This window comes from Ovis canadensis, chromosome 16, assembly GCF_042477335.2.
Source record: "Ovis canadensis isolate MfBH-ARS-UI-01 breed Bighorn chromosome 16, ARS-UI_OviCan_v2, whole genome shotgun sequence".
Classification (NCBI taxonomy): domain Eukaryota; kingdom Metazoa; phylum Chordata; class Mammalia; order Artiodactyla; family Bovidae; genus Ovis; species Ovis canadensis.
In genome coordinates this window covers 28,857,975-28,867,875 of record NC_091260.1, presented here as the reverse complement: position 1 = coordinate 28,867,875, position 9,901 = coordinate 28,857,975, and the positions used below count along the sequence as shown (strand labels likewise).

The 9,901-nt window shown below is 34.3% G+C and overlaps 1 non-coding gene across 1 annotated transcript; it reads right to left on the bottom strand.

The window, feature by feature from the left end:
- Positions 1-9,314: 9,314 nt before the first annotated feature.
- Positions 9,315-9,421, bottom strand: LOC138422053 (U6 spliceosomal RNA). The gene has a single exon (XR_011249724.1). It is a non-coding gene; the product is annotated as a U6 spliceosomal RNA (small nuclear RNA).
- Between the last annotated feature and the right edge of the window lie 480 nt (positions 9,422-9,901).

Below are 9,901 nucleotides of genomic sequence, written 5' to 3'. Positions count from 1 at the left end.
TTCATGCTGACAAAAAGCTGAGCTACATTGCAATGTGGTTTCTTCTTGTTGAAAACTGAGTATGAGATGCCTATTTATAACTGCAATAGATAAGTTTTCATCAGATCAACCCTTCCACCAAAACAACTAAAAAATATGACTAAAAGATGTAAAACACCTGTTTAGAGAAACTGAAAAGCTAGAAAAAAGGAAAACATCGAGTTGAAATTAACATTTGAATCAACTTTAACAAAAGACTGGTTCTAAAATTGCCCCTGAGATGTTTAGCCATTGAACAGATCATTTAACAATCACATAAGACTGGAGATCTAGATATGCCAAGAAGGAAAAGTTTTCTAAACTACAGTCATTCAGCTGGGATGTCCAAAGAGCTATGTGACAGAAACAAGAGCATACTGATACACATTAGCTGCCATAAAAGATAAATCTGAAATACTTAGATTAATGTGATTTTCTACTTCCTTAAATACCCTCATACAAAAATACAAATCCTTTCTAGGTAATATAACATTAATGAAAGTCTCAAATTTTCTTAAAAAAACTTTTACATAAAAACCCTGGCTTTTATTTAATAAAAAAATCAGGAGAGCAAAGAGAAGGGAACATTCTTCAAGAGAATAAAATAGGACATAGAAAACCTTAGGAGATTTGAGTGGGTTTTGGAGGTATCAGACTCAGATTTTCAATGAAGCAGAAAAATAAATTTAAGAGCTTATATGAATTGGAGAATTCATAGAAAACTTGAACCTACAAAGAAGAATCAAAAGGAAATTTTATGACTAAATTATTTAACTAAAATTAAGAGTCCAATTTGTTAGCTTAATAGCAGCTAAGCAGAAGGATAGTGACACGGAAGTCAGAACTGTGAAATTAATAAAGACAAAATGCTTCAGCAAAGATCATAAGAGAGAAGAGGGAAATAGTAAAAAGACATCTATAAGGTTTAATTGAAATCCCTGAAGGAGATAATGAAGAGAAAGGAAGAAATAATAGGTAAGATACTGTAAGACAGATTTCTAATATACTAAGTCACAGATTCGTGAAGAAACATGAATGAAGCTCAATCTAAAAGCAAATAAACAAGATAACATTTAAACACATCAAAATAAAGTTACTTAAAACTAAAACCAAAGAGAAAATCATAAAGGTAGCCAGAGGCAGATGATATAGCTTTCCCAAAGTGACCTTAATAATTATAGCTATTTTCCAGAAAGAAATAATAAAAGTCAGTTGAGAGTGGCATGATATTTTATTTTATTTTTTATTATAAATTTATTTATTTTAATTGGAAGCTAATTACTTTACATGATATTTTAAAGTACTAAAAATGTAACTAGGAACTCAGAATTTTATGTGAAGAAAAAATACCATTTATTTAAGAGTGAGATATAAAAATATTTTAAAAGAAAAAAGCTATTTAGCAGCAGCAGAACTACACCAAAGGAAATACTAAAAGAAGTTCTAAGAAAAAAGAAAATGAAGAAGAAACATAAGCAAGGAGAGAGGGAGGGAGAGAAAGAATAAAAGAGAGGGAAAGAGAAAAACAATAGCTATATATACAAAAACTACATTTGTATGTTTATTATGATCATATGGGAAAGATCAAGAAAAATATATATATAAGTATATGGGTAAATTTGTATAAATGTTCATAAAAGCCAATAATATCTTGATACAAAAGTTTAAAGGGAAGTAGTTGGAATTAATTTTTCTAAGGTCCTTACTTTGGCATTGAAATGGTAAATAAACGTAATAAATTATGATTCATATTTTAATCTCTATTGTGCAAAAAACCTAAAGTGATTAATAGGCTAATAGAAAATAATGTAATAAAAAACATTTAATTCAAAAGAAGTCAGTAAAGAATTATAGATGAGATAACAAAATAGCAGATTTAGACAGTGATTATATATAAACTGATTAGATATAGCAATTAAAGGAAAATATAGAATCTGTTTAAATAAAATTATAGCTATTTATTATATTTTAAATATAGGGACAAAGATTGATTGAAAGTAAAAGGATGTGTGAGGATAGGCCAATACTCGAACACTAATTAAAATAAGTATTAAGTTTCAAAGGTCATAATGTATCTAAAATGGAAAAGCATGTTATCTGCACACAGTGGAAATAGCTTGAAAACAAAATAAAAATTAGCTAGAAAGTTTCCAAATATTTGAAAATGAAACAAAACATTTCTAAATGGCTTATGAAGAAGAAATCACAAGGAAACTTAGAAAGTATTTTGTACTAAATGACAGTGAAAATACAACATATCAAAACATGTGGATCACAGGTAAAGCCATGATTACAGAGATATTAAACCTTCATAAGTGTTTATTATGTAAATATTTAACATTCTCTAGGATTGCTCACATGTTAGGTATTGATCAATTGATCACACTGACCACAAAACACTTCTCAGCAAATTCAAGAAGACTAAACTCATACCAAGGATCTTTTCCAACTAAAATGGTATGAAATTAGAAATCAACAAAAGGAAAGCTGGAAAAGGTACAAGCATGTGGAAACTAAACAACACACTCTTGAACAATCAATGGAGCGAAAAAGCAATCAAAAGAGAAATTAAAAAAATATTGAAACAAATGAAAATTGAAACACAACTTCCCAAAACCTATGGGATGATGCAAAAATAGTTCTTAGAGGGATGTGGAGAGCAATAAATGCAGAGATTAATAAAATAAAAATATTTAAAAGCGCCAATCTAAATTTATATCTCAAGGAACTAGAAAAGAGAATTAACTAAGCCCAAAGTTAGCAGAAGGAAGAAAGCAAAAAAGAGCTAGGGTGGAATAAATGAAATAGAGAAGAGAAAAACAATAGGAAAGATCAATGTAACAAAGAGCTGTTTTTTAAAAGATAAACAAAATTGACAAAACTTTTAGGTAGACTAAAAAGAGAGAGAGAAAGGACTCTAATAAAACATCAGAAGAAACAGGAAACATTACAACTGACACCATGGATATGTAGAATGATAAAACATTATCGCACACAATTATATGCCAACAATTAGATAACCTAGAGGAAATTGATAAATTTTTAGACTCATACAGTTTACCAAGATTGAATTATGAAGAAACAGAATATATGAATAGATCAATAAAAGGAAGAATTTTGAGTGAGTAATCAAAAATTTTCCAACACAAAAACCCTAGGAGATGGTATTACAGGTGAATTTTATCAAACATTTACAGAACGAATAACAAACTTTTAACAGCTTCCAAAAAAACTGAAATGGAAGAAACACTACCAAATTCATTTTGTGAGATCAACATTAACCTGATACCAAAGCCATATAAAGGCTGTCAGAAAACTATATAGACCAATATTCCTTCAACAAAATATTAGCAAACCAAAATCAAAAACACATAGAAGGCATCATACACCATGATCGAGTGAGATTTACCTCGGGGTAGAGGATGACTCAACATGCAAATCAATAAATGTGATATCACATTAAAAGAATAAAAAAAATCATACGATCATTTCAATAAGATACAGAAAAAAGCATTTGACAAAACACAACATTTTTTAAATCGTAAGAACCCCCAACAACTTAGGTATAGAAAAAATGTAACTGAACATAATAAAATCCATATAAGACAATCCCATAGCTAACCTACTTATTGATGAAAGTTTGAAGACTTTTCTTCTAAGGTTAGAGATAAAAGTGTCCACCCTCATCATTCTTATTCAACATAATTCTGGAAATCCTAGCTGTCACAACATAAAATGCATCCAAATTTCAAATAAATAAAAATGTCTTTATTCATTGACAATATAGTTTTATATACAGAAAATATTCAGTTTAGTTCAGTTCAGTCACTCAGTTATGTCTGACTCTTTGAGACCCCATGAATCATAGCACACCAGGCCTCCCTGTCCATCACCATCTCCCGGAGTTCACTCAGACTCACGTCCATCGAGTCAGTGATGCCATCCAGCCATCTCATCCTCTGTTATCCCCTTCTCCTCCTGCCCCCAATCCCTCCCAGCATCAGAGTCTTTTCCAATGAGTCAACTCTTCGCATGAGGTGGTCAAAGTACTGGAGCTTCAGCTTTAACATCATTCCTTGCAAAGAAATCCCAGGGCTGATCTCCTTCAGAATGGACTGGTTGGATCTCCTTGCAGTCCAAGGGACTCTCAAGAGTGTTCTCCAACACCACAGTTCAAAAGCATCAATTCTTCCTCACTCAGCTTTCTTCACAGTCCAACTCTCCCATCCATATAGGACCACAGGAAAAACCACAGCCTTGACTAGACGGACCTTAGTCGGCAAAGTAATGTCTCTGCTTTTCAATATGCTATCTAGGTTAGTCATAACTTTTCTTCCAAGGAGTAAGCATCTTTTAATTTCATGGCTGCACTCACCATCTGCAGTGATTTTGAAGCCCCCCAAAATAAAGTCTGACACTGTTTCTACTGTTTCCCCATCTATTTCCCATGAAGTGATGGGACCAGATGCCATGAACTTCATTTTCTAAATGTTGAGCTTTAAGCCAACTTTTTCACTCTCCTCTTTCACTTTCATCAAGAGGTTTTTAGCTCCTCTTCACTTTCTGCCATAAGGGTGGTGTCATCTGCATATCTGAGTTGATTGATATTTCTCCTGGAAATCTTGATTCCAGCTTGTGTTTCTTCCAGTCCAGCGTTTCTCATGATGTACTCTGCATAGAAGTTAAATAAGCAGGGTGACAACATACAGCCTTGACGCACTCCTTTTCCTATTTGGAACCAGTCTGTTGTTCCATGTCCAGTTCTAACTGTTGCTTCCTAACCTACATATAGGTTTCTCAAGAGGCAGGTCAGGTGGTCTGGTATACCCATCTCTTTCAGAATTTTCCAGTTTATTGTGATCCACACAGTCAAAGGCTTTGGCATAGTCAATAAAGCAGAAATAGGTGTTTTTCTGGAACTCTCTTGCTTTTTCCATGATCCAGTGGATGTTGGCAATTTGATCTCTGGTTCCTCTGCCTTTTCTAAAACCAGCTTGAACATCAGGGAGGTCACGGTTCATGTATTGCTGAAAATATTACAAACTACCAAAAAATTGAACTAATCAACAAATTCAGTACAGTCACATGATTTAAATTCAATATACTGTAATCAATTGTATTTCTATACACTAGCAAAAAAAAATGTGAAAAAAATTTAAAAACTGCCCCATGCACAATAGCATCAAAAATATCAAATACTAAGGAATAAATTTAACCAAGGACATGAAAGATTGGTACAATAAAAACTTTTTTTTTGATGAAAAAAATTAAATAATATACAAAAGAGAACAACTCATACATAGATTGTTAAAATGTCCATACCACCAGTCATCTATAAATTCAATGTAATTTTTCTATTAAAATTAAAATTACAGTTTTTATTAAAAATATCTATTAAAATTCCAATGATATTTTTCACAGATTACACTCCCTGATTTCAAACTACACTACAAAGCTCTGGTAACTAAAACAGTATGGTACTGATCTAAAAACAGATACATTGACCAGTGGAACAGAATTATGACCCTATATGACCAACTGATATTTGACAAAGGGGCCAAGAACACTCAATGTGGCATGGATTCGACTGGGGAAACTAGATTACCACATGCAGAAAAGTAAATTGGAACTTAATTTTACATCTCACAGAAATTAACTCAAAATGAATTAAACAATTAAACATAAGTGCTGAGATTGTTAAATTCCTAGAATAAAACAAAGGGAAGAATGCTTTTTTCAATATGACATCAAAAGCAAAAAACCAAATTCAATAAATGAGACTACATCATATCATAAACTTCTAAATAGCAAAGGAAACTGTCAATAAATTGAAACAACAATGTAGCAGAATGAGAGAAAATATCCACAACCTATATGTTGGATAAAGGGTTAATATCCAAAATATGTAAGAAACTCATATTTAAAGTCACTCAGGCATGTCCAACTCTTTGCAACCCCATGAACTATACAGTCCATGGAATTCTCCAGGCCAGAATACTGGAGTGGGCAGCCTTTCCCTTCTCCAGGGGGTCTTCCCAATCCAGGGATCAAACCCAGGTCTCCCCTGCATTGCAGGCGGATTCTTTACCATCTGAACCACAAGGGAAGCCCAAGAAATGCATACAACTCAATATAATAACAGATGATCCAATTTTAAAATGGACATAGGAACTAAGTAGATATTTTTCTCAAAAAGACATCCCAAATGAACAATAGGTATATAAAAAAAGATAATCAATAATACTAATCATCAGGGAAATGCAAATTAAAGCCACAACAAGATATCTGCCCTAATCTGTTAAAGCAGGTATCTTCCAGAAGACAAGAGATAACAAGTATTGGCAAGATAGTGGAGAAAAGGGGAACCTGGTACACTGTTAGTGGGAATGAAAACTGGCACAGTCACTGTGGAAAACAGTATAGAGTTTCCTCAGAAAAACAATAATAGAAACTCTCACATGATCCAGCAATTCTACTGGATATATATCCAAAGGAAAATAGCACACTGAAAATACACCTGCTTCGCCTTGTTTGCTGTGCTGTGCTTAGCCACTCAGTGGTATCTAACTCTTTTTGGACCCCATGGACTGTAGCCCACTAGGCTCCTCTGTCCGTGGGGATTCTCCAGGCAAGAATACTGGAGTGGGTTGCCATGGCCTCCTCCAGGGGATCTTCCCAACCCAGGGATCAAACCCAGGTCTCCCACACTGCAGGCAGCTTCTTTATCATCTGAGCCACCAGGGAAGCATAACGCTTACTGTATGTTTTCTGTAGCACATTTATTGCAGCATTATTCACAATGGACAAGATATGGAAACAGAAGCATCTGTCAGTGGATGAGTGGATAAGGATGATTTTTATCTTTTATACACACATACACACATACAAGATGGAATATTATTCAGCCATGTTAAAGAAAACCAAGCCACTTGTGAAAATAAGGATGGATTTTGAGGGCATTATGCTAAGCCAGACACAAGTCAGATTGAGAGTATCAAATACTGTGTAATTAATTATTACTTGTATGCAGAATTTAAAAAGCTTTCAGACAACAGAGTAGAATGGCCGTTATTAGTGACTGGGGGTGGGGGAATTGGGGAGTTGTTATTCAAGAGCACAAGCTTGTAACTAGGAAATAAAAGGTTTTGGAGCTCTAATGTTTAGCATAGTGATTTTGGGGCAACAATACTATTTTATAAACGTCAAAACTGTTAATGAAGTATATATCAATTATTTTCACCACAAAAATCATAACTATATGACATGATAGAGCTATTAACTAGTGTTATAGAGATAATCCTTCTGCAATATGTAAATGCATTGTCAATATATTGTACACCTTAAACATATACAATGATATGTATCGATTTATTGTTCTCGTTTAGTCACTAAGTTGTGTCTGACTCTTTGAGACCCCATGGATTGTAGCCTGCCACACTCCTCTATCCATGGGATTTCCCAGGCAAGAATACTGGAGTTGGTCGCCATTTCCTTCTCTAGGGAATCTTCCCAATTTAGGGGTGGAAGCTGTGTGTCCTGCATTGGTAGGCAGATTCTTTACCACTGAGCCACCAGAGAAGGAAGTTATGTATCAAGTAAATCTCAATAAAAATAAAGATGATATACTATTTTCTAATAAATACTGGATGAAATTTCATACATTTCTTATCCAAATGAAATGAAAATGAAATTACTCTCTAATTCAAATCTCATACCAGCAGCTATTCAGGACAGTAATGAGTTGCCAAATTGGAAGAATGAAAGGAAAGAAGAGGGAGTAAGGGAGTCACTGATTTCCAATATGAGTTTGTCTTTCAAGTATTCAGAAGTTACAAGAAGCCTGTAAGTTTAATGTAACATCTCAAAGAGCTAAATAAACAACCCTTACAATATAAACCAGACCTCTTTGAAGAAAATATGCCTTCAAATATCAGAGGATTAAAACTTACTTTTAAAATATTAAGGCAGTTAGTCATATAAATCATTACTCTTTTGTATATAAGAAATACGCACAGAATAATCCTCCAGCTCTAACACCCTTCTCGTTACTGTTTCTTTAACTCTTATATGATATAAGCTTTTTTTTTTTAAGTCTGTGCAGAATTTAAAAGTTTTTTTTTTTTGCTTTTGTGGGGTTTTTTTTTTTTGCCTTTTTTTTTTTTTTTTTTTACAATACTGTATTGGTTTTGCCATACATTGACATGAATCCGCCATGGGTGTACATGAGTTCCCAATCCTGAACCCCCCTCCCACCACTCTCCTCATATCATCTCTCTGGGTCATCCCAGTGCACCAGCCCCAAGTATCCTGTATCCTGTATTGAACCTAGACTGGCGATTCATTTCTTACATGATAGTATGCATGTTTCAATGCCATCCTCCCAAATCATCCCACCCTCTCCCTCTCCCTCAGAGTCCAAAAGTCTGTTCTTTACATCTGTGTCTCTTTTGCTGTCTCACATACAGGGTTACCATTACCATCTTTCTAAATTCCATATATATGTCTTAGTATACTATATTGGTATTTTTCTTTCTGGCTTACTTCACTCTATATAATCAGCTCCAGTTTCATCCACCTCATTAGAACTGATTCAAATGGATTCTTTTTGATGGCTGAGTAATACTCCATTGTGTATATGTACCACAGCTTTCTTATCCATTCATCTGCTGATGAACATCTAGGTTGCTTCCATGTCCTGGCTACTATAAACAGTGCTGCGATGAACATTGGGGTACATGTGTCTCTTTCAATTCTGGTTTCCTCAGTGTGTATGCCCAGCAGTGGGATTGCTGGGTCATAAGGCAGTTCTATTTCCAGTTTTTTAAGGAATCTCCACACTGTTCTCCATAGTGGCTGTACTAGTTTGCATTCTCACCAGCAGTGTAAGAGGGTTCCCTTTTCTCCACACCCTCTCCAGCACTTATTGCTTGTAGACAGACTTTTGGATTGCAGCCATTCTGACTGGTGAGAAATGGTACCTTATTGTGGTCTTGATTTGCATTTCTCTGATAATGAGTGATGTTGAGCATCTTTTCATGTGTTTATTAGCCATCTTTATGTCTTCTTTGGAGAAATGTCTATTTAGTTCTTTGGCCCATTTTTTGATTGGGTCATTTATTTTTCTGGAATTGAGTTGCAGGAGTTGCTTGTATATTTTTGAGATTAGTTGTTTGTCAGTTGCTTCATTTGCTATTATTTTCTCCCATTCCGAAGGCTGTCTTTTCACCTTGCTTATAGTTTCCTTTGCTGTGCAGAAGCTTTTAATTTTAATTAGATCCCATTTGTTTATTTTTGCTAAAAATATGGAACGCTTCACGAATTTGCATGTCATCCTTGTGCAGGGGCCGTGCTAATCTTCTCTGTATCGTTCCAATTTTAGTATATGTGCTGCCGAAGCGAGCACTGTGCAGAATTTTATATTAGAACTTTGAGTAAATTCAAAATAACTAGAGAAGTCAGTCAGAATCTTTTCTATTCCCCATTTCCTTTAGATAATCTTACAACTAAAATTTTGTATCATGATGGATGAAGAAAGAACATTCCATAAATTCAACATACTGCTACATACTTAATAAACTAGGAACAGAAGTATGTTTAATATAGATGTCACCAAAATGTTTCATAGCAAATATCCTCAATAATGAAACAATATTACTACTGATATTCTCAGATATTAACCATGGGAAAAAAAAAAAAGAATGCTTGCCACCTCAGCTAACTTGCTTAAGTGGCCATAGATTTCTAAAACATCTTGACTGGGGCTCAGATTTTCTCCACTTGGTGGCTGGCTTGGAATGTCCTCGGTGGCCCCTTCATTTCATGTCTAGAGGCTGGGCTAACTGCAATTACTAAGATTTCATCATTGCTCTCTTTTCATGAGCCC